Source organism: Plectropomus leopardus, chromosome 18 (assembly GCF_026936395.1).
Source record: "Plectropomus leopardus strain MGB_pleo_1.0 chromosome 18, ASM2693639v1, whole genome shotgun sequence".
NCBI lineage: Eukaryota > Metazoa > Chordata > Actinopteri > Perciformes > Serranidae > Plectropomus > Plectropomus leopardus.
The window spans coordinates 4,485,001-4,508,837 of record NC_142193.1 but is presented as its reverse complement, the minus strand read 5'-3'; the positions used below and the strand labels follow the sequence as shown (position 1 = coordinate 4,508,837).

The 23,837-nt window shown below is 39.8% G+C and overlaps 2 protein-coding genes and 1 non-coding gene across 6 annotated transcripts in view; all 3 read right to left on the bottom strand.

The window, feature by feature from the left end:
• prr15la (proline rich 15 like a) overlaps positions 1-22,433 on the bottom strand; it is a 74,231-nt gene extending 51,798 nt beyond the window's left edge. Inside the window, exons 1-3 of the mRNA XM_088069340.1 lie at positions 22,128-22,433; positions 20,653-20,719; positions 20,396-20,435 (exon numbers count right to left, since the gene is read on the bottom strand). The gene's annotated coding sequence lies outside the window, so the exon portion shown is untranslated. The remainder of the gene's footprint in view (positions 1-20,395; positions 20,436-20,652; positions 20,720-22,127) is intronic.
• Positions 21,760-21,832, bottom strand: trnak-cuu (transfer RNA lysine (anticodon CUU)). Its single transcript has one exon. It is a non-coding gene; the product is annotated as a tRNA-Lys (tRNA).
• Positions 22,434-23,297: 864 nt separating the features above from the next.
• copz2 (COPI coat complex subunit zeta 2) overlaps positions 23,298-23,837 on the bottom strand; it is a 23,711-nt gene continuing 23,171 nt past the window's right edge. For all 4 annotated transcript variants that reach the window (XR_015779628.1, XM_042504590.2, XM_042504589.2 and 1 more), the window contains one exon: positions 23,298-23,837. This exon is cut by the window's right edge and continues 1,124 nt beyond it. The gene's annotated coding sequence lies outside the window, so the exon portion shown is untranslated.

Sequence of the window (23,837 nt, the reverse complement as noted above, 5' to 3'; positions counted from 1 at the left end):
GGAGAACCAACCCAAATGCTGATGTTGTCATTATTCTAAAGCCATTACACTGTGTAATCACATTCACTTAAAATGATTCTTTAGAACAAAAAACTGGTCAATTGCCAGTTTCATGTTTTAAGATTTTCAAGCAAAAATGTGTGTATTTGTGTGCATTCATCATGTTAATTGTCTTGTAGATTTATCTTTTGGCCCATGGGTCCCCTCTTCAGGGTCTAGAGCCTCTGTTTGTGTGGCTGAGCATTTTCCATCCCAACTTCAAAATAAACGGATGTTTAGCATAGACACAAACTGACAGGATAAGGCCTTAAACACACATAGACAAAGTGGAAAAGTACAGTTATTTCTGCATGACACACCCATATACAACATGACTGTATACACACATACAGCACACACACAGACAGAAGGCCGCCAGTTTAATTAGCCGTTAATTCCCTGGATGCAGCCCGGTTTGGAAGCATCCTCCCAGAAAACCAGTCTGTGCTCGCTCAGCGGTGTGTTTGCCTCTGTCTGAATAATGAGACTGATGATATCATCATCCCGCAGAAATGAGCACACATCTAAAGACTTATCTATTCTATATCATAAAATATCAACACGGCCAAAAGTATGTTGACGCTAACAAAGTACTGGGGAACATAACATAACCTCCTCTTGTGATTGGTAAACGCGATTGTGACAGCATGAGCATTAACACTGTGATGACAGAGGGCAACGCATCAGCAAAAACAACAGCCTGGACTGTCCTGTGGTCTGGCCATGAGCTCTCTCCTCTATCAAAGCGCTGTTTGTGATTCATCCAAAACAAAGCAAATCAACATCAGTAGAAACTATTACTCATTCAGTGGAGGAGGGAGGGAGTTAACCCTTTGTTGATCCAATTGAAAATAAAGCCTATTTGATCTAAACACGTGCAATTACTATCAAATTCGTCAGGGGGACAGTTTTAGGGAACTGGACCAATATTTTAAATTGTTCAGGTTTTGATAGCATAATTTGGACGTGTATACAGCTAAGTCAGAATATGCGTCTCAGCCGTTGTTTAACTGCAGTTTGAGACACGGCCTCTTGTCTGTTTACAGTCAGCTCTGTGCATTGTCATGGATGCATTGTAGCGATGCATTGCATTGTGAGGCAGTTAAAAATCGCTAAAAAAATTTGTGAGATTCAAATCAGTGAGATGAAAAATTAACCGCCATACTCTTTTTGAACAGCAGAGGGCATTACCTACTTTTGACTTCCCTAGCTCTATGTGTCAAATCACCACATGTTCAATGTCCTACGTCATGTCCGAGACTACAGACAGCTTGCCAACATATTTAAGAGAAAGCAATTGCTCCACAACAGGCGATATTGAAACAGAAGATGCACCCTCCAGTTTCAAATTGAAGCATTTGAGCTTCCTTAAGTCTGAAAGTAATAAAGGTGAGAAGACAACAGAAAAGACAAAAACAGCTTTTTGTTCTGCATCTTACCATGTGCCTCCTTCCTTCCTTTCCTCATTTCCTTAGCCTACCAGGTTGCAGCTTGGTGGGCATCTGCCTGGGTTTCACCCCATCCACCTTCCCTCCATCAACCTAGGACAACCACAGCTCATATACTATATGCTTTAGAAAGGTTTATTTGCTATGTCTGAAACGCACAAATGTCATTTATCAGTGGCTTATACGCTATACGAAAATGAACGGTACTTCATTCAGCTGTGAAGGTGACTACAAACAGAATTACAGGAGTGAGTGGGAGTGGGGCGGGTCCGGTTTGGGGAAGGCCCTCAGACTCAGGCAGAGTGTTGCTATCTGAAATACCAGTGAAGATAACTCATGGTTCTTTTCCACTAGAGGGTACCGGCTCTACTCTTTTGGTTTTCCATCAGGAAAAAGTACCTGGTACAGGTGCCTGGGACCACCTTTTTTGTACCTGCTCTCCTGGGGTTCCAAAAACAGCCAACTAGGTATTAAGAGGTACTAAAAGGTGATGTGGACACACGGCAGACCACTGATTGGTCAGAAAGAAACGTCACTGCGTCATCAATGCGCGGCACACACATACCTTGAACCACGCAAACAGCTATGCTATTGTAGCAACCACAGTTTTGGTTTTCTTTTCTTTCCCAAAATGGCAACCTGAAAGATCATGTCGTGGTCGCTTAAGGAGGTGCAAACGTTCCTCACTTGCTGGCCGCCGAGTGTATCCAGCGAGTGCGAGTCTGTGTGTATGCATAGTTCGAATTACAGAGGAGCGAAGAGGAGCTCGGCTCTCGTGAAAGCCTCCCTTGACATTCAGAGGTTCCTGAAATAATGAAAAGAAAATAGAAGTAATGTGTCAATGTTGTGTGTTTATTTGCTCATTACATTTCATTTCCGAACATCTGTCTGCACTATTTAACGTCTGTGTGTATCCCTGCTGCAGCCATCTGTGCATGGAGCGGTGCTGCAGTCAAATTTCTACATTTACGTAGTCACCTGAACTCCTCGTCATCCAACAGAAGGGACAGAGAGAGAGGAAATGTTACTGCCGTTGTTAACTGCTTACAGTGGTAGAATGTTTGTTGCAGTAACCTTGTTATTGACCATGTGCTGCCGCACAATTGATGAATGTGACATGTTGTAGTCGTGGTGCACACCGGAAAATGGGGCAACCCCAAAAGCCACTGTGTAATTCCAACCCTGTGCATATGTGTGTCGCGATGAATCTGATATCACGGCAGTGTCCCACAGTGTCGCTATGACAACCAGCTACACTGAGGGGGTACTATCTTCTAAGGCAAAATAACCCCCAGAAAAGTACCAAAGGCGTGTAGAGTAGAATAGAGTTGAGCTAGTGCTATTAGAGAGCCAGTAACTAGTTTACCACGCTTTAAATAAGCCCCATACGGCAACAAAAAGACATTTATTTCTTAGCTAGTTTATTAGAAAGAAGCAGTTATTGGCTGCAAAAATCTTACATCTTTAACTCCCTCCAACAGTGCTCATATAAATATTATATATATATATATATATATATATATATATATAAAAGATACATGTAGTTACATGCACATTTATGCAGGAATTCAGACACGATCGCACACAAGCGCACACACACACACACACACTTTTTTCATAATAGTGTTAACAGAAGCCATGGTGACATTGATGGATTGGGGTGGGAGCTACAGAGGCCAACAGAATGACCTCTCCACCAATGAGAAGCTGTCTGTGTGACCTTTGGACCAATCACAGCACTTCCAGGTCAAATGTGACCGGAGGGCAAGCGTGAAGACAATCTGTCCATCTGGGAATGAATGGATAGACGAGAAAATGGAGAGAGTTAGAGAGAGACAGAGAGAGCTCCTCTTTCACATTAGTAGTAAATTTAAAAAACTGTAATGTGTTTTCATCCGTATCATTTACTCACAAATATTTACCTTGCATTAAATGAATTTAGATGAACTATCCATCACACCAGCAGTTCCTTTACTGAGGCCTGAAGGACCAAGCAAAATATAAAAAATACTTAAGCTTTAACATTTTTAACTAGCAGTCTGAGGATTGTGGTGTACTTTCAGTCTAACAGCACCAAATGCAAAGCCCCTCTCATGTACAGAATTTAATTTGTAATTGGTTTTTTTTTCGCAAGCTTTAAGAGCAGGAACAGTTTAAGTCCCCTGAAATGTCCAAGGTCTAGGACGTTCTGACGGCACCTCCATGGCATGACGTGTGACAACCCCCGGCGTATGATATCAACAGCAAAGGCATTCCCTTTGTCACACTTGGCTTTCAACTAATTCCAAAGTAAACCTATCCGCAATGCTTGACATTGAGTGCAATTGATGGAGTATAAAGAGCAAGAAAGTCAGGCTGAAGGGAGGGGGAAGTGGATGGGTCATACATGACAAGACTTTCATCCAGGATGTGTCATCTACATGCCAATAAGTGATTCGTAACCAGAAACCATGGATTACCAGAACAATCTGGAAACACAGACAGGTGTGTTGAGCCAGCCCGTTCTCATATCATCTCGTAAAATAGTGCCGCTTTGACAATGCTTTTGGCGTAAGCTTTTGAGGCCAAAAGTAGCCTTTGTCATCTTAATGAGATTCACTGGACTTTCAACAAATGCTGCGATACTTTCAAAGTTGGAGGTCTGAATTTCCCAGTTGATATTTCCAACTTCCAAGCATTCCACGTGCACAACACCAAACGTAAAGAAAAAACATGACAGATAGAGATGAACTGGTGTTTCTGTGGCTAGTCCATGGACTACTGCACCTTCAGTGGGGCCGCCTCCTTGCACGTGTGAGCAAAACAGAGGAACAACTACACATAAGGTAACAGACGCTGTTATACATTTTATTTTACAGCATTTTTATACTTGAAAATGTATTAAACATGCTATTCACAAGTCTAATGTATTTTAGTGGTACTGTGAGATTCTGTATATCTTGTGGCTTTCATAGATGCTGCCATTGTTGTGTGACGTCAGACCGCTGAAGTCGGGGTACATGGATTTGCCTCAAGGAACTCCAACCTTTGAGTGGCACTCCACTGTACTTTTTCTAGTAGGAGGTCAGAATATCTTGACTTCCGAGTTATCTGGAACATAGCATCCAGAACAATACTTGGCGTCTCAGAGTGTTAGTATTCCCGCCTGGAAATGCCATCAGAAAGTCTTAACCTTTGGAGCATGTTTTAAGTGCTATATTATAGGCAACTGGACTTGCTTGAGTTTCTTGGAGATGTTTCACCTCTCACCCAAGAGACTGAATTGAAGAAACCTCTTAGATTAGAGGTGTATAGGAGGGGTCTTCAATAAACTCAAGCAAGTCCAGGTGCCAATAATGACTGAGAATCTTCACCAACACTGGGGAGGGGGGTGTTGCAAATAAAATGAGATTTTCTGTGCTCAAAGTGCCGCAAAAACTTGCTGAGAATATGCCTGTGATTTAAATGGCAGCAATTTTAGACAATTTCTAGTGGAATTTCTAGTGGAATTTCTAGTGGAACATTGCATTGGTGTTACAGTACTGGAAGTTCTCCACTTCCAATCTTAGGACTGCTTGTGATAGGATAACTGTCGGCATCTGATGCCCCTGAGCAAGGCACTTCCACTCCGCACTGCTCATTAGTGACTAGCTGGTGCCTGGTTATACTAAGGTGGTTTTGAATATGAAGCTGCATGGAGCTTAACGAACAAAGACTTTCACATAAGTGTGTGTGTGTGTGTGTGTGTGTGTTGGTGGGAAAGTGAGCTTCACCATACAGCCATGTGTTAAACATTACAACCAATCAGGGGTAATATGCACACACACACAGATTGAGTAGGCAAATCACGGCACGTGGATTGCGGCACAGTCCAAGTGATGGATAGATCGTGGGACTACTTCCCTGCTTCCCATTCCGCACAGGGCATATGGAAATCACACACGCACACACACACACACACACACACACGCACACACACATACACACACACACACAGGTCTGTTTATTTACAGCAAGTGTCAGGCATCTGAGATTGATTATAAATGAAAACTGGCTCATGATTAGCTTGAACATGATGGTGTGTGTGGTTTGTGGTGTGTGTGTGTGTGTGTGTGTGTGTGTGTGTGATATATGCTTTTCAAAGACTTGTAGGTTAATGATTGGCTTTACGTTTATGCTGGGAATAATGACTTGACTTGCTGTGTGTTTGTGCGTGCGTGTGTGTGTGTGTGTGTGTGTGTGTGTGCGTGTGTGTAATATGACATAAGAAGAGATGCAGACCTCCTGTAACAAGTGGTTGCAGTTAGCTGTATTTTGAACATAAATTACAAACTCAAACACACACACACACACACACACACACACACACACACACACACACATACACACACACACATGCAGACAAGCACACATGGTAGAAGTCAAACACTTTGTGCCACACACATGTGCACAGATTTGTCAATCACACTGTAAAGAGCCACCATCATCACTCCAATTATCATCATCATCATCATTTGGAGTTTCTCACATTACTGTGTTTCTGGTAGTTTATAATATTCTTATGTATCGAAAGAAGTTATTAACTGGTATTTTGCAACTTTGTTAAGGAAAGTTCCTGTGTAAATAAAGTTATTATCTTCATTGCACATCATCATCATCATCATCATTTCATGAAGATTACATGTTGAATGCTGACTTGAGATGGATGAATCGTGTTGCTCTGCATTGCAAAGCTTACAGTGTGTGAGGTCTGAATTGAGAAAGGAGGGTTATCGTGGCGTCACTTTGTGTTATTTTAAAAATGTCATAACTTTAACAGAGGTGTTCTGTACAAAGAAAAGGTGCATCAAAAGGGCATAAGGGCTACTGCCAAAGGAGGGAATCTTCATGCACCAATTTGTGATAGAACTGTCCTTTTTTCAGTTGTGCCCCCAGAAAACTTACAGCTGTGGCCAGATGGGGCCAAAACTTTGGGCGTGGCCCGCTGAAACCAAAGGCTATGACTAAATTTCAGGAATTCACTAACATGTTGTTGAACTACGTAAGCTTTTTGAAAACTGTCAATATAACAGAATCATATAGTTTGGTTTCTTATTTTACGGTAAATACTGTATGTCTAATGATCTGATATGCATCGACTGATACTGGTACAGTTAACATTTTATGGTACAATTTATGTTTTCTATAGCCTATTTATGGCCTTTTATAACAACTCTTTTTTTTTATTCTTTATATTAGTACAGCGGATAAGCTCCCAAAATTGTGAAAATTGTGTGCTTTTTAAGAAAAGCACGACAGGGCCAGTTGTTTGAACCAGGCATTGGTGGTGGATCCAGAGATGCCAGAGCCATCTGACTGGCCAAAGAAAACAACTGGGTGGCAGAAGCTTTGGATCACTCTCCCTGAAGCATCAAAACCGTGTCAAGAATTGATCCACTGTCATTGCAAGAAAAGCTACATCGGCCGGTGCAAGTGTGTCAAAGATCCACTCAAGTGCCCTGCACAGTGCTTTAGTCCTGGACTGTTCGATTGTGATCATCATCATCAGCTTAACGATTAAAGGGACAGATCACCCCCAAATCAAAAATACAAGTTTTTCCTCTTACCTGCAGTTCTGTTCATCAGTGTAGATAGTTTTGGTGTGAGTTGTTGGAGAGATCGACCGTAGAGATGTCTGAAATTGATTGCCATCAGCGGGAGAGCGTGCAGCCGGTAAAGCTGTATCGCCCAGTATTCACATCTTCAGCTGCTCTCACATGGATCAAACAGTAGTAGCATGTAAATACACATAACTTTATGTCCGTGGTAAGGTATGTCTTTGTGAAACTTTAATGTTTCTTGAAACCCAATTTTCATGTGTTTGTGATTTATAGTTTGATCAGGCGTGACATTTATGAGATTACAGACAATATTGATGTTCCCGTTGTTTGTATGTTTTAAATATTTCTAAAATCTTGTTTACATTTGGAAAGTAGTCTATCATACTTTTTGGATGGGTAATGTAAAAATAAAGGTATTATCTGCTATTATATTACCGGCTCTGTGCCCAAGATTATAACCTCCAGTCCTTTTTAACTCCTTGTACGTGTTGAAATACCTTTGAAGAGCCAATAAAACATATGAAAACCTGCCAAAAAGTAATTGCAGCTCCTAAATGGTTGTTTCGGCCTCAAAATCACTTGCTAAAAAGTAATTGTTTTAACTTGCCACTTACCTTGTTTTGTCTTGTCTTTGAGTTCCGTAAAAATGCAGTTTTAATGTGTTATGTATCTATGCATGCATTAGGCAGTGGTGTAGGTGATCAGCTTGATAGTAAATGGACTGCACTTGTGCAGCTTTCAAACTAACTGTCACAGTCACCTATTCACACACACACGCACATTCACACACTATAGGCCGAGGCTACCATACATGGTGACACTGCATCAGGAGCAATTTTGGGGTTGGGTATCTTGCACAAGGATACTTAGATATGTTGACTGGAATAGCTGGAGATAGAAACCCCTGACCTTTCGATTAGACCTCTCTACCTCTGAGCCACAGCCTCCCCACGATCGGGAGGTTACCGAGGAGAAAGTGTTTACACTCTCTTATACATTCCAATGACTTTTTCTCTAATGGGTGGATACACTTAAAACAGATGGAAAAAGAGGAGGGGATGCTGAGAGAACAGTACAATCTGAAGAGTTTGTGAGTGGAGTGTCGAAATAAAGGTCAAATAAAACAAAAACTATTTGATGGTGAATTTCTTCAACACTTCTCTGTGCTGCTCAGTAACAACAACGCAACACACACACACACACATATATGCACATAGCAGGCTCAACTGTGAGGCGGCACAGCTCCCACACACTCCACACAGCTGCCATCACATGTCAATCAAAGTCAGCCATGACCAATCAGAGAGCTCGTCACTCCCCCTTTGTCCTGGATACCCTTTGGCCATTTTAGACAAGCAGAACTGACAGCCATTCAGACACTGTGTGACGTGTGTGTGTGTGTGTGTGTGTGTGCGCGCGTGAGAGAGACAGAGATTTGATCAAAGCTCTCCAAGGCGCCACCGTTGTCACGTCAACACATAGCAACATCATGGTAACACCGTTTCAATAACGAATTTAACCAATTTTCCATAAACCACTCCCCCGCCTTAACACAAACACCAACACACACACACACACACACACACACACACACACACACACACACACACACATACACACAGTTGAAAAACTATATACCCATTTTTTACATTCGGTCTTACTTTTTTATATTTGCATCCGAGAGTTTAATGCAAGCTGGCCATTACATTGTTGGACAGTGATTATGACATACTACAACTCTGAGAAGGTACCTGCCACTTCACTGAGACTGATTCAGATTCAGACTCAGCCTGCTCCTGCTTTAGGTGGACAGATCAAGTAAAGAAGGGTCAAAATCCAACCAGCACGGGCTGGGATTTTAAGCAATTGCAATTTAGGCTTGCTATCTGTTTTATTTCGTTCTGTTTTAACCCTCATGTCTCCTTGGGGTCAATTACCCCAAATGAAATCTTTTTCATATCATAATATATTTTTTAGACTTATGTAAATGAGGTCTATTGGCCCTAAATTCCAAAAGGAAGGGAAAAATGTGTGGTAATGGGTTGGACTGAAGTAAGACTAAATGTGTAACACAGAATTGATTGACAATTTATACAATATGCTTTAAATACCAGTCAAAATAGGGTGGGGTCAGCATGACCCAGGGGACAAAAGGTGTATGGCAATCAGGAGGACATCAGGAGGGTTAGGCACACGTGTATTTATAATGTGTGAAATAAAATGGAATATGTGGTCATTTCTCTTATGTGTGGACCTCAAACTGATGGCTAAGGAATTATCTGGGCCCAGTGGCTGGATCAGTGGGGATTCACTGATTTATAAGTTTATTTGATTTGTTTTTAATCATTATTCAATAAGGAAGTCCTTTGAGATTAAATATCGTATATAACAATGATATGAAGCTTACTGTGAAGACGAGCACCCCACTTAAGTCAGATCAACCCAAACTGAGGGCTAAACATTGTGTTAAATCCTCATGCTAACATTATATCACTATGGCATTATTTTTAGTTGCCTAGTGTCTGTTGGCCTGTTTTCTGCCATATGGGACATAAAACTCAGGCTGTAGTATCCAGTTAGTAACATGGTTATTGAGACATTCACTCAGAGAATAGCAACTGATGGTCTGTTAGCTGGCTTTTTGCACCACCTAGTGGTTGATATGGGGAAGTACAATGAAAAAAAAACAGTTGCTATCACAGTTTTTACTATTATGTGAAGTCTCACTCTTAAAGGATTATTGTCCGTGTTTTGGTAAAGGGGTGATCCTGAGTTGTTTGATTGCATTTTGGATTTGAGATGAACTGATATAAACTGTTTGGAAGAAGTGAACTCAGGAAAGGACAGCTACATATGTGGAAATACAACAGTGTCAACCACATTTGAACAAGTTCTCATCCAGGGAATCATTTAATGCCTGATCTGTCCCTGATAACCCTCTGCAGATATGTCCAGATATTCAACATTCATTGAGTCCATGAGGGACGTGTGTTCATGTGGCTGCTGGTAATAACCTTCAGGAGGAAAAGAGTTCATCTGTGGGACTGAGGAATGGAGAGCTAAGTGGAGCGAAAAGTGACTCCATCCTGGTATGGGCTATAAACCAGTCTATTTCGGAGAAATGGTGAAACGTCACATAATTCCACACAATTACAAAATGTCCCCTTTCCTCACCTAAGTCTGTCATAGAGTTCATCAAATAAATAAAAGAGACCTGCAGTGTTGTGGGTCCAAGCTAGAGTTCATCCATTTTTATTTCTCTTTATTTCTCTGAAAATGTATCCAAGCCAACATTTGGGACCCATATGGTCAATAAATGGGCTGAAAAATGGGCCCCATATGGTATTACCCAATGGTTCCATAATGTCCCCATGCCAATTGCCTAATTGCATGGGTTTACCCAAGTGGACCCCATATGGGTTATGCTAAGGCTACCCGGGTATGGACCCTAGATGGGCATCTTATCTTGGCCCCACTTGGGTAAGCCCATTTACTTACCATATGGGCCCCACATGCAAATGTTAGTTGGGATGCAGCAAAATGTAGCAAACTGCAGTCTAATTTACAATATTTTTTTTTTGATGTTACGCAAAATTTAATTGTTTTGAAAATGACCCACCATTTGTAATTAGCAGTAAAAGAAAAAAAAAAATAGCTGTATTATCATTGAATCTGTGTATCAATTATATACAGTAAACAGATTATTTTATAGGAGCTGCAAAACGTTACTCTCAATAGTCAAATGTGACTTTCATTTGGAACATAACAAATATATACATTTAAATGTTTCTTTGTCATTAAAGATGAAGTTATAGCAAAGAAAACTTGAAATCTCATCATCTCCTGACCCCTAAAAATGTTTAATATCTGAAATTTTAGTTTTTTGTTTCTATCGATGTTAACACTGGGCATGGGGAAAAAATGTGGTGGAGCCATTGGGGTATGGGCTTTTTTTTGGGACTACCCCTGCTTTCTGGCTTTATTGCCCCCACCCCAGCTTCCCTCTCCTCGACTTTCCCTCACTTGTCTCTATATGTTTACCTTCACACTGGGATAAATGGTTTTCTGTTGCTAATTGCAGCTGTGTGTTTTTCTGTTGGCTGGTTTTGTGTTTCTCCAATCAGAGCTCTGAGATCCTGCATGGAACCCGTTTGTTTTTTCAAGTACAGGGGCATCATTTATAATGTGTGTGAGTGTGGTGTGTGTGCATGTTTGCATGTGTGTTTGTGTGTGTGTGAGTGAGAGAGAGAGAGAGAACCGTTCTTGCCGTCTCATGTGTCTAAAATGTCCCACCAAGTACAACTATAACCATTTTCTAGACGTCATACATATATTTAAAACAGCGTATTCTTGTGCAGCAGTTTGTATGATATTTAAGGTATTAGCTCACCTATAACTTACTGTAGGTTAGGTTTAGGAGATCATCATGTTTTTTTCTTAATGTACAGTTAAGAACTTAATGTTAAGTTACATAGATTAGTTTCGGAAAAGAAACATGGTTGGGCATTATAATACTTAACATACAAATTCATACTCAAGGTAAAGTTGCTTAGGTTAGGTTTAGGAAAGTAAAGTTGGTTAAATTCAGGGGTTAGGGTTAGGATTGGGTTCATGGCTGTGGGTGGCAACTTTACGTACTTAAGTGAGGGATAATGCCCCACGAGGTGTCCATTATCAGTTTTTAATGGCTGAGGTGGAAGCGTGAATGTCCACTGTGCAACGGCAGCTGTTAAACACCAATAACAGAAACCCAGAAGAACATTATCCCGCTTCAACCATGGTCACTTACCAAAAAAGTAAAAAAGTAACAATATTCATTCCTTTGTATACTTTTTGCAATCAAAATCTGAAGTGTTTCACAATCAGCTGAGGGTTTACCTAACACCTGGAACAATCAATACCGCCCTATGAAGTTCTTAAGCAATGGAAATGTTTTTTACTGCTCCAGTAAACAGGACAAACCCAAAGGCTGTGATGCCAAGCCAACGGTCAGCTGTTTTGTATGATGAATACAGATGACTTTCTGGCCGGGACTTGAGGCTACGCAGTGGGAGTCTTTTGTCGCTGCTAGTTTTCACATGTCTGTGTCACGGCCTTTAGATAGCACTTAGCAACATGAGGTATTTGTAGTCTGCTCAGTTCATAAAACCCCTTGGCTATAGCCAGAAAGCTAAAGTAGCGAGCTGAATAGTGAGGGGGGTGTGAAATGATTGCTTAAGTTCATAGTGGCAGTGTAGTACCTGCAGCGTGCGTTACAGTCTCCATCCTGTGGTGTTTACAGGATGAGGAACTGAAGAAATACACTCAGTGTTGTAAATAAATTGTAAACAGAAGTTTTGTCTTGTCTTTGACTGTGTCTCTTTATTATATGAGATACAGGCGGATACCATTATGTAGCCAGCGCAGTAATTAAGAACTGTGACCAGATAGTTTCACCTAATCTACTTATTAGGCTCCATAATCAGTTTTTAACAAACACCATGCAGCCAATCAGAATCAGAATCACACCATGGTATAACGTAAAGTAACATACTTAACGTAAAGTGACAATGTCACGACGCTACCTTACAATAACTCAAAGGTGACTCGGTTTCACATAGGACACAAACACTGGTCTCCTAGAGGAAAGTTCTGTGTTTGTTTGACCCATCCACCAGCCCAGCCTGTCTCCTCATGCAGACTTTCGCTCTCTACTTGTGTCTTTGCTCCCATTAGCACATTGGTCACGTGGTCGCAGACTTCACGATTATATGGGTTGTGTGGGCTACAAAACCTGGTGGATTACTTTTTGTATGAAAACAGTGCATAAGAACAGCCTGATTAAAGTTTAAACTTAAGGTACATGTACAGGTTGATGGTACAGTATAGGATAAAGATTTAACTCTTGAACCCAGATTTTTTCTAAACTTTCTCAAAAGTCAGGGGAATAAATCCACACAAGTTTACAGAGTGCAGTTATGTATAGTATGGTGTGTAGCTGTTTGAAAGCCAAGGAGGGATGTGTGTGTGTGTGCACATGGGAAGGTGGGATGTTGTTTTTAATATTGAGTGATTCATCTTTAGAATACAGATGATTTTTGGCCAGATGGTGGCATAAGAGGCCCCTTGGTTTGCTCCAGCGCAGACTCGGGTTATATTTATTTAGTTTGTATTTATTTGAAAAAGAGGCGCGCAGCCAGGCAGCATAAAGGCCATGTGTAGTGTTTCTCTTTTCCACTGCTGAATGAGGAATGTTCGGAGTTTGGCCCATTTGGGCATACTGACAGGGCTGGATCACTGCAGCCTGGACAGATCAAGTTTTAAACCCCTTGTGGTGTAAAAAAAATTCAGGATTTATAAAAGTGTATAATAATTGAGGATTATAGTTTAAAGTATACATGTTAGGTGTATATAACTTTTTATTAATTCATTTATTTTCTTTCTTTGGTATTGCTGTTATTCTGGGTAATCATTAGGTTGATATAGGATAAAGAAAAAAAAGCCTTGGGCTTCAGAAAATTTGTGTAACACAATCTTTGTCTCTCATGATGCATGAAACCGAAATCAAAAGTATTCATTTATTCATTCATTCAGACATTTTAAACTTAGCGTACACACTAAGTGTGACTTTTTTTTAGGTGGTTAAAAAAGGTTATGACGTATTAATTATTGAGCTTTGGTGCTGGTAGGGCAGAAGCAGTTGTTTCTCCTTGTTTCCAGTCTATGTGCTAAGCTTTATACATGTTAACCATACAAATACGACAGTGGTATCAATTTTCTTAGTACTCTTTGTAAAAAGCAATTAATCATATTTGCCAAAATGTCTAACCATCCCTTTCAGAAGAGAGTAAGGGGTTAGGCTATTTCTGGGGGGTCTCTAGGGGTTTTGATATTTTTCTGGGGTGTCTGAGTCTTCCTGGAGATCTCTGGAGGTTTGTGGGGGCCGTGGCTGCCGGCTGTTGTTGGCAGTGACTCTTCTGCTGTCACCTGACTCCTTCTGGTGTCGCTGGCTTGGCGTTTTGAAGGTGCTAATTAATTTTTACAGCCAGGCTTCCAGCTGGAGCCCGCTGTAGAAAAATAACATAATTACATTTCCACATCACATTAAAGGTGATGGTTTGCAGGCAGAACATTTGGCCACGCAGAGACAAGCCTAATGGAAAACTAAAACGTCACCACAACACTGTAATGTAACACTTAGAGGAATAAAGCTTATGTCATGCTACAGGACATTACAATATCGCAGCAACGGAGACAGAGCCATCACTCACCAGAGTTCTTCGAGCATTTCTCAGCCCTGACACCACAGTTGCATTGTAACATAATGTTGTCTAATGTTACCTTGACTCACAGACCCTTTAGCCAAAAGATTTGGTCATACAAAGAGAGGCCAAAAGGAGAGTTTATAAAGTTACCTCAATGTGGAGACAAACTATCGGCTGTAGCTTAACATTTGCTTTCTCTATAATCCAGTACAGGTCCCAGTACAGGTCCCACTCACATGAATATGCTACACTCGATTTTACTTTCATTATTTAGCAATGTTTTTAATAAGCAGCCAGTCAATATATCTTAGCATTAGCCCAAATCACTGCATGCCACACTCTAGTCGTCCCATGCTCACCAACTCTGAATGAAATCAGGTGTACGTATTTACTTTTGTTAAGTTGTTGCGACTAAAAAATGACATGTGAAATGGCCTCGTTCTTTGTTAGTGTTAGCAACTTCAGTAAAAGTAAGTCTGACTATTTCGAAGTTACAACATCTTCATAAAATCGAGTAAATATAACTATATTTTAAATAGACTTAACAATTAGATATAAAGTAAACATAAATTAAGATTAATAGTTATATTTACTTATATTTTTCAAAGTTTTCCAAATTTTTCAAAGTAAAATCAACGTGTCAGATTTTACAGTGTGGGCTCCATATGGCCAACTGCCCATATTGAAGGGTTTACCCCGATATGATGCCAATTTTGGGCCAATACCAACTCAGTACCAGGTATCCCTGGTAGCACAACCCATGTGAGGCCCTGCTTGGATACAGCAGCCATGTGGGCAATTAGCATGGGGCCATATGAAACCAATGGATTATCCCATATAGTGCCCGTTTTTCAGCCCATTTACTACCCAAATGGGGACCACATTAAAATGTTGGCTGGAAGTGAGCCAGTGAAGCAGACACAATATGTCATTTTTGCTATGACTTTCCCTCTGCTTTTTTTTGGTACCATGAGTCATATTTCTCTTGCCTCCCCACATCAGTTTCCCCTGGCCAAGCTAACAATTACTGTCTGTCGACGTAATGCAGGAGGAACAAAGTGATATCATCCCTCAACTACAGACCAAATATGGGATCACTCCAACTGTGATAAAGCATTCACAACATAACATCCCCCAAAAGTCTTTAATAATCTCCAAAATGTCTTTAAAAGGGAATGTGGAACAAGGGTGTAAATTGGATGTGGTGGGGCAATGGCCCCTTCTTACACCCCTTCCTCCGTCCCCCCTTGCATGGACCACATCCGTATTTGAACCTGGCTTTTATTGTGATCACAATTACACAACTACAAAGTTTTGTGATTGCATCTTGCACGGTTGTGATGTCGAGTGTTGACAGAAATCTGTCTACAGACACACAGAAGGACAGGAAGACGTATGAACAGCTTCTGTGGTAGTTTCCACGACAATGGGTGTCACATGACAAAAACACAAACTCAGGTAGGTGAAAACAATGTCCGCGGTCACTATGTTGCCAAAATCCCAGAAAAACAGCAAAGAGACTGATTCCAAAATTGAGTTATTAAGCAGGAACCAGTGGGCTCAGGGCTGAGAAAGCACTCAAAGACAGTCATGTGAGTGCATCTAACTATCGTGGCACTGGAATTAAAAGTAACCAGACAGCCTATCTTACGTATTCACCGGGGCTGTCAGCATTAACGTGTCAAACACGATGTGATTTAGGTCCAAACAGTGATGATACTGGTAACATATGAAACTACGAGAATCCTGTGATACCAAACATGTCATTCTAGCTTCTCAGGAAGGAGGCTTAACAACGCTACAAATTTACACTAAATTTTGGCGAGGGAAAAACAGCATGCTCTTTTCACAGGGGTCCCTTGACCTCTGACCTAAGATATATGAATGAAAATGGGTTCTGTGGGTGCCCATGAGTCTCCCCTTTGCAGACATGTCCGCTTTATGCTAGTCCCATGCAGTTTTTTGCTGTTATTTGATTCCTAATAAAGACACTGACTCTGGTAAGAATTTCTTTACCTTGTCATTATGGATTTTTTAACTATTTTGAAACACAAAATAACGCAATTGAAAACACATATGCTGAATTAAAAAATGCAATTATTATTGAAATTCTGTGATTAATCGCAATTTTAAAAATGCATCTTTTGACAGCCCTATCACAAATGCTGAGATACGTGAATTTAGGGTCAACCAAACTCTAAATTCATTTATTCTTAAACCACGTTTCAGATCAAAGACAAAATAAATCTACCTTGTACCTTGTAACAGAGCAAGAAACACAGATAGCAATATCATAGAATAGTCTCAGGATATTTAAAGAGTACAGGGGTCAAGGAGAAGATGTTTCACTTAGCAAAAATGAAACATTAAATGCAATAGATTTAACTCAATATGTCTTTCTGGGAAACAAATGAACATTTCATTTAAGAAATATATGATTAGTGGGTTCAGAGGTGAGCCCGTGAATGTGTGTTTTCACTGTTGTTTGTTTTTCTTGTAGATTTTCCACCATTTTCACTCCAAATTAAACTAAACTAAAGGCGACCAGACAGTCATTCAATCACTTCATTTACACTCCAGAAAAATATGGACTGTCTTTGCTTAAAACTACAACTCCCCCCAGCATTCTCTTTATCTGCTTCTGTCTCTGTCACACACACGCACACACGCACACACACACACACACACACACACACACACACACTGAACAGAGATTGTTCTGACCTGCACACATCTTTCTGCTCCTCTCTCTCTCTCTCTCTCTCTCTCTCTCATGTAAGTGTTGGGTCTCTCTATCATTTTCACTCCTCCCACTTCTCTCTCTCACTCTTCCTCTCTCGCCCTCTCTCTCTCCTCCTCTTACCCAGCCCACATTCAGTGACATCACAACACAAAGAGCCAATCAGCAGGAGGCCAATTTGTCACTGTCAAAGCCCTGGCCAATCAGCAGCTGGATGCTAACTCCCCCTCAGCCAATGACAGCGAGCGTAGCTCTGTCGGGAGCTATATAAAGCAGGCCAGCAGTGGAGCAGGACACATGAGGACTGAGAGGACAGGTGTCTGACACCTGTGCCCTCATGAACTGTGGGAAAGCATTAGCACTGTCATGTTGGAGAAGAGCTAACTGAGATTTTAATGGGCTGAATGTGCAGGGAAATGTCTCACACAGGACCAGGGGTGGAATGTAACATATACTCACTATAAGTACATATACTCAAGTACTGGGCTTTAGTATGAATCTGAGGTACTTGGATTTCACTGAAGTATTTCCTTTTCATGCTCATTTAGACTCTTACTCCACTACATATCAAAGGGAAATGTGTTTTTTACTTCAAAACATTTACCTGACAGCTTTAGGGACTACAAATTATGAGTTTGCATAAAAAACATGAGAAGAGTTTATAAAATCTGATATTTAGTTCTAAATCCAATTACCAAACAGTTTATAAAAGTACAGCTGAAACGGTTAGTAGATTAATCAATTAGTCAGTTCACAGAGGTGCTTTATCCTACTTGTTTTTTATTTTGAAGTTTGGGATGCTTTTTATTTTTCTCTTTTGTCTATTTTTTCGAAGTTGTAGATTTAATTTTTATAATATTTGTTTTTTATATTTATAATTTAGGATTTTTAGACATTTTTTCTTCTTTTTAAAATAGTTTGCGGGTCTTTTTCCTTTATTTCTAATAATTTTAAGTTTTTTTGGATGTGTGATTTTTTTATTTGATTTTATTCATTTTTATTTTATTTTTTTTAATTTTTTTTTTTCACTGTGCATTGGGTACTGTTACTTGGTCTATAAGGCAGGGAGGGAGGAAGAAGTGGAGGCACACGAAGAGAGAACTTAACCAAATACCCTCCAACTAAAACACACACACACCTCAGTAATGAATGCCAAATCAAACAGGGTGCATAATTTAAACATGGCTGACCTATAAAAAGCAGAATGCCCCTTCTGTATACACCTGCTCTGATGAAAGCCAGACCATCTGAGAGATGATGATGATGATGATGTTGATGATGACCTATTTCTTCGTGCTGAGTCAGCACCAATTCAAAAGCCAAGCACTCTGCTACAGTCCTCCCACAACTCCAGTTTTTTTCTCAGCAAATATTTTCAATTTTTCTGTAATTCTGCTGACCTCTGTCTCTTGACATTGTTGCGGCTGTTACAAACTTTGCTCAGTAGAGAAAGGCAGTACAAGTGACATGATTCCTAATTAATAAAGACTGCTCTGTATTACATACAAAACATTTCCATGTTTTCATGTTTTAAAACACTGAATTTAAATTAGATTTATGTTGCTGTTTTGACACTGTTCAACAGTCTTTTAATGTTGAAGTGACTTAATTTTTGTTTTATTTTTTTATTATTGTTATTATTATTATTATTATTATTACTATCATTATAAAAAACCCTCATGATTTCTCATTAGTTGTTGCCATGACAGCTGTTGAGCACCAGAGGGCGACAAAATCACTTCCTCCCCAAATCTGCAGGAATTTTTTCTATCATCTGTCTGTCTGGCTGTCACACATGTTTTCAATATGGTTATACATGCATTCATCACTTCATACTTGCATGCTGATCTGACTTGTTAGAAGAGAAAAAAAATGTAAATTTACAATCCTGTCTGAAGCAGTTATAATTATTGTCAACAATGATCACACACCCTCACAGAGGCATGTTTCATTTTGAAGGCTTATTTAATAGTTAGCTCATTAATACTTAGTTTATTATTTGCAAGAGAATCATCTTCAACCACATCAGACTTTATGCCAGTGTTTTCATTTAGAATTGAAGGAAGTCAACTGTGGAGGTCAAAATACCACTCAAATATAAATAATTAAATAAATGTTGCAAAATTACAAAGCTATTGAATGTTTTTTTTCTAAATTCAATTTTATATACTTTATTAATCCCAGAGGGAAAACTGCTGTAATTTACACACAGGCCCCTGAAACGCACACACGTGCACAAACAAGACCTACACGTGCGTTAAATGGAGAGATGTCAGAGAAAGATGGCTGCCCATGGACAGACGCCCCAAGCAGTTGGGGGTCCATTGCCTTGCTCAAGGGCACCTTGGCAGTGCTCATGAGGTGAACTGGCACCTCTCCAGCTAATAGTCTATACTCCAAACTTGAACCAGCAACCCTATGGGTCCCAAGCCTAGTCCCTGTGGACTGAGCAGCTACTGTCCCCATCTGTGGCAGAAATCTACTTGAGTGAAAGTTACATAAAAAAAGAAGCTCAAACTGCTTTGTTAAAAAAAGTGCATAAAAACAAATACAAAATACAATACCAAACTATCACATGCCAGCAAACAGGGCTCTCCACAAAAAAAGAAAGCCACTATTTTCAAAGTGCAGGAATGTCAGCTTTGATTTTATATACAATGTCCATCAGTCAGACACCTGCCTTCAGACACTGGAGTTCATGGGCCGGATTGCAGCAAGCAGCGTTACTCAGTTCGCAGGTAACTTCTAAAATAGGAACAACTTGACTCTGAACAACTCTGAACACAATAATAATCAATACGCAGTGGCGTATGTTTGTTTTGATGGGCCCCAGTGGAGGCCTATGGGTTCACAAAGCACAAACATATTATGCACACACACTTGGGCCTATAAAGTACCAACCATGTGTTGGATTTTACAGTGGGAATGTGTTACTGAGGCTATTGTATTTGAAGAGTTCAAAGGTCAAAAAAAAAATGTGATCAGAGGATTCAGCAAGCACCTGAGAGCAGAGGAGCTGTCCGTTTCACTGACGTGCTGAAATGACCGCAGACTTTATCTGGCTTTTTTAAAACCTTTAATAACCTCACGACAACCGTACTCCTCCTAAACAGCAAGAGATTGTAGTAAATAAGATAGAAGAGAGCTGCAATACCTGTCAACAAACAACACCACGTCCCAAAAACTGGACAGCTACAGCAGAATTCACAGTTTATTCACCAAATTACACACAATGAAGCAGGTGCTCGGCGGCGACCTGACTCCCAAATAATTACATCCTTTTAAACAGGGGCACGGCGGCCCAACACATACCCCAAATTCCCTTGAAAAAGTACTTGTACTAACCTATTTGATTCTTCTGACTTCTGGCTGTGGAGTCTTCAGCCTGCAACCAAAAATGTAAATATAACGGCTATCTAATGCTAGGAATATCCAGCATCTACTCAGCTGTTAGTATACCATCCACCTGGTACAGACATTCATTTACTAGCAGCCTACATAATACATGTATGCTTTGTCTTAAAACTTACATCTAACACAACAGCCAAACGTTACGATTTTTTCGACCAGTGTTATGTAGCTTGCTGCTTCGGTTAGCTGACCTGCTGCTTGTTTGTTGGCACACGCTGAGGGCAGCGGCGAGGGGCTTGTCCGTGAGCTGGCAACTGTCTGTAAAAAAAAGTCCAAAAGAATCAAATCAGCTGTGCAACATTTTCCACCTGTCCTCTTTTCTCTCCTGTCATTTTGTGTTTGAAAGGCTCGACAGCTCACTCATCATGCCTTGGTGTTCTCAGTGTTGACAGATTTTAAACATTTTAACTAGGGATGTATAATAATATGAAAATGTCATCCGTATTGGCTGGTATTGACTTTAAAATGAAATACTGGAAGTGGCCAACATGCTGATATCTGCTGATATCATACAGGATTTTTTTTTTGGCAAAGTGAACATATACATCAACTTTAAGTTGACATATTTTTCATATTTTGCACTATAAATTAATATCATAGACACTGGAAAGCATTATGTTTTTTTGTCTCCATCTAGGGGTGTGCCATCAAAATACAAGTAAGTATAATATGTTAATTCCACTACAGAGACCTGATTGATCACTATAATTAGGGGAGTAAAAATGTTGATATATCAATATTGGCCTGTTATATTGGCAAAATGAGACATATCAGATATGGGCAAAAAATCCAATCTTGTACATCCTTAATTTTAACTGTGTTAGTATTTGATGAAGCTGCCTGTACTGGATCTGTGTCAGTACATTGTGACTGGTGTGGAAAAACTGAATCTGTGATTGCACTGGCTTCTCTACTAACACTAAAATACTTAGTACACAGGGTGAACCAGCAAAATAAGAGGAGAAATCAATCAAGAAATCAAGCATCTTCAAAGAGTTATAGGTTACATGTTATGCAATTGAGAGTAATTGCCTGTGTTTGCAACAAGGGCCATAAATAAATCTAACCATCAAGATACACAAACTATTTCAAAGAAGCAACCACAAGGTTAAGTGTTATTTATGGAGGTTTCACACTTTATATTGATAATATCAATATGTGTGACTACATGTGCATCCCTGTTCATACTTCCTCTGCCCTGAAAATGCCTTTTAGAACCTGACACACTAAGATTAGAGGAACGATGGCGGGAGAGACACGACAACCTATCGAGTCTACATTGCAGTCTAAAAGGTAGTCGCCCAACGTGGGGCTCGAACCCACGACCCTGAGATTAAGAGTCTCATGCTCTACCGACTGAGCTAGCCGGGCTGATAACTACACGCGCGGGCTATCTAGTTTTGACCACTAGGGGCAGCACTTGATACATAAATGGGGAAAAACGATAACAGGAAATTTGATTCTGCAATCAAAACATACGTGTTTGTGAGAGGAGATCACAGCACCGTTGATGACACAATTCCAGTTGAATTAATCCATTTAAAACCATACAAACAATGAAGATAAAACGATATATCTTACCACATCAACAGCAAACAGCTATTTAAGAGCAATGTAGCGCGTTACAGAAAGTTTTATACAGGTTATAATTCTGCCGAGAACGTACCTGTTTTCCCTGGTCTGTTTGCACCACTCTTTCTGAAAAATGGTCTTTAAATCCAGTTGCCCCAACCCCCAAAAAGACATGCCGAACACAGTTTTTTGCGGTTAGCCAAGTTCCTCTTTGGAACCAGCCCTTTTTGCATGGCTTTGTCTGAAGTCATCCGGTCGACGTGCTCCCAAAAGGAGTAAAGTGTAATAGGCGCAGTAGTTAAATAGTTAACACGATTCTTCAAGTGTACTAGGGCGCAAATTACCGACATGTCAGTTGCTCGTTAGCTAGGTAGAGCTGTTTGGGCTGGAGGTGATTTGTTACCGGAAACAGGCGAGCAGCATCAGACAAAACACTACAACATTATTAAAAAAAAAAAAACTCCTCCTTTTCTGCTCCTTTCCTGTCCCATCTATAAAGGCTAAAAAGACAAAAAAGAAAAAGAAAAAGTCACACAAAAAATTAAGATTAACTGAGTTAGGAAGAAAGAAAAGCTGCATAACTTTAATAGATTAAATGTTGTCAATAGGCATACTGTATAATATTCTGTGTAAAATACTGCTGACTGTTAACTGTAAGAATTATTATTAATAATAATGTTGTTGATTGAATCTGTATATTGTGTAGTACGACTGTTCCACCATTAGAACAAATACACACACAAACACACAGATTCTTTTTTCTCTTTTCTGCTGTCTAGTTCTATTTTCCTAAAAAAATATAAATAATATATCATCTATATTTTAAATCTGATTTTAAGTATTTCAGTCTGTTCAGGGACCAGTTCTAGCAGATTAAGCAACAGACCAATCACATTAGCTCGGAAAAACACCAGAACGAACCATTGGCTGAGGGAGTAGGCCTATAGGCACGTGTCTCCTGATGTCACAGGGTTTCTACCACTCACATCCCAGAACACACCCACGACCCTGATTTGTATGCACAGAGCTCATTAATATTTATAGGGGTCATAGATTTGAATCCTGATTGGATAACAGCTACACAGAAGGAAAATGAGTTATATTTTTGACATTATTGCTCTGTTTTTATATATATATATTTTTCTCTGTTTTCGACTAAAATAAATAATAAGTAATTCAATTAATTGATTAACTTTAAAAACAAAACAAAAAAAAACGTTATTGAATCCATAAATAATGAAAAATAAAATCAGGACACTTTCAATCCAGAGCAAATATTTTATTATCAGTGTCAGAAACGGTGGAGAGACAAAACGCCATACATCAGACACAATGGCAGTCTGCTTCGACAACATCCAAATGTAAACAAAATGTCTTTGGTTGATTTTTCCTCTTTCCCACTAAGAAAATATTTAATATCTATGAACACCTTTCTCTCTCAGAAAATAGACTCTTCAAGGTCCCTTTGACTCTTCAATCAATTCTATGTACAAATGCTATACTATACTATATAATGTACCTTAATGAGGGAATTCCACCTTAAGGGAAATAAAGATTTTGCTTTCAGTGCAACAGTAACGTGTTTCCTCATACACATGGAGCTGGAACATTTGTTTAGTGTCATAAGGCATTATTACATTCCTTTACAAATTAAAATAAGCTTTAAAAAAATGTACTGGATACGTCATTTTATAGAGGTGGGGGTGGGTGGGTGGGGGTTGGTAAAGCATATCGCAATATTTTGGTGTGGCAATATCATATCAATACATGCACACAAAGTAACTTTTTATTATTAATTATTAGT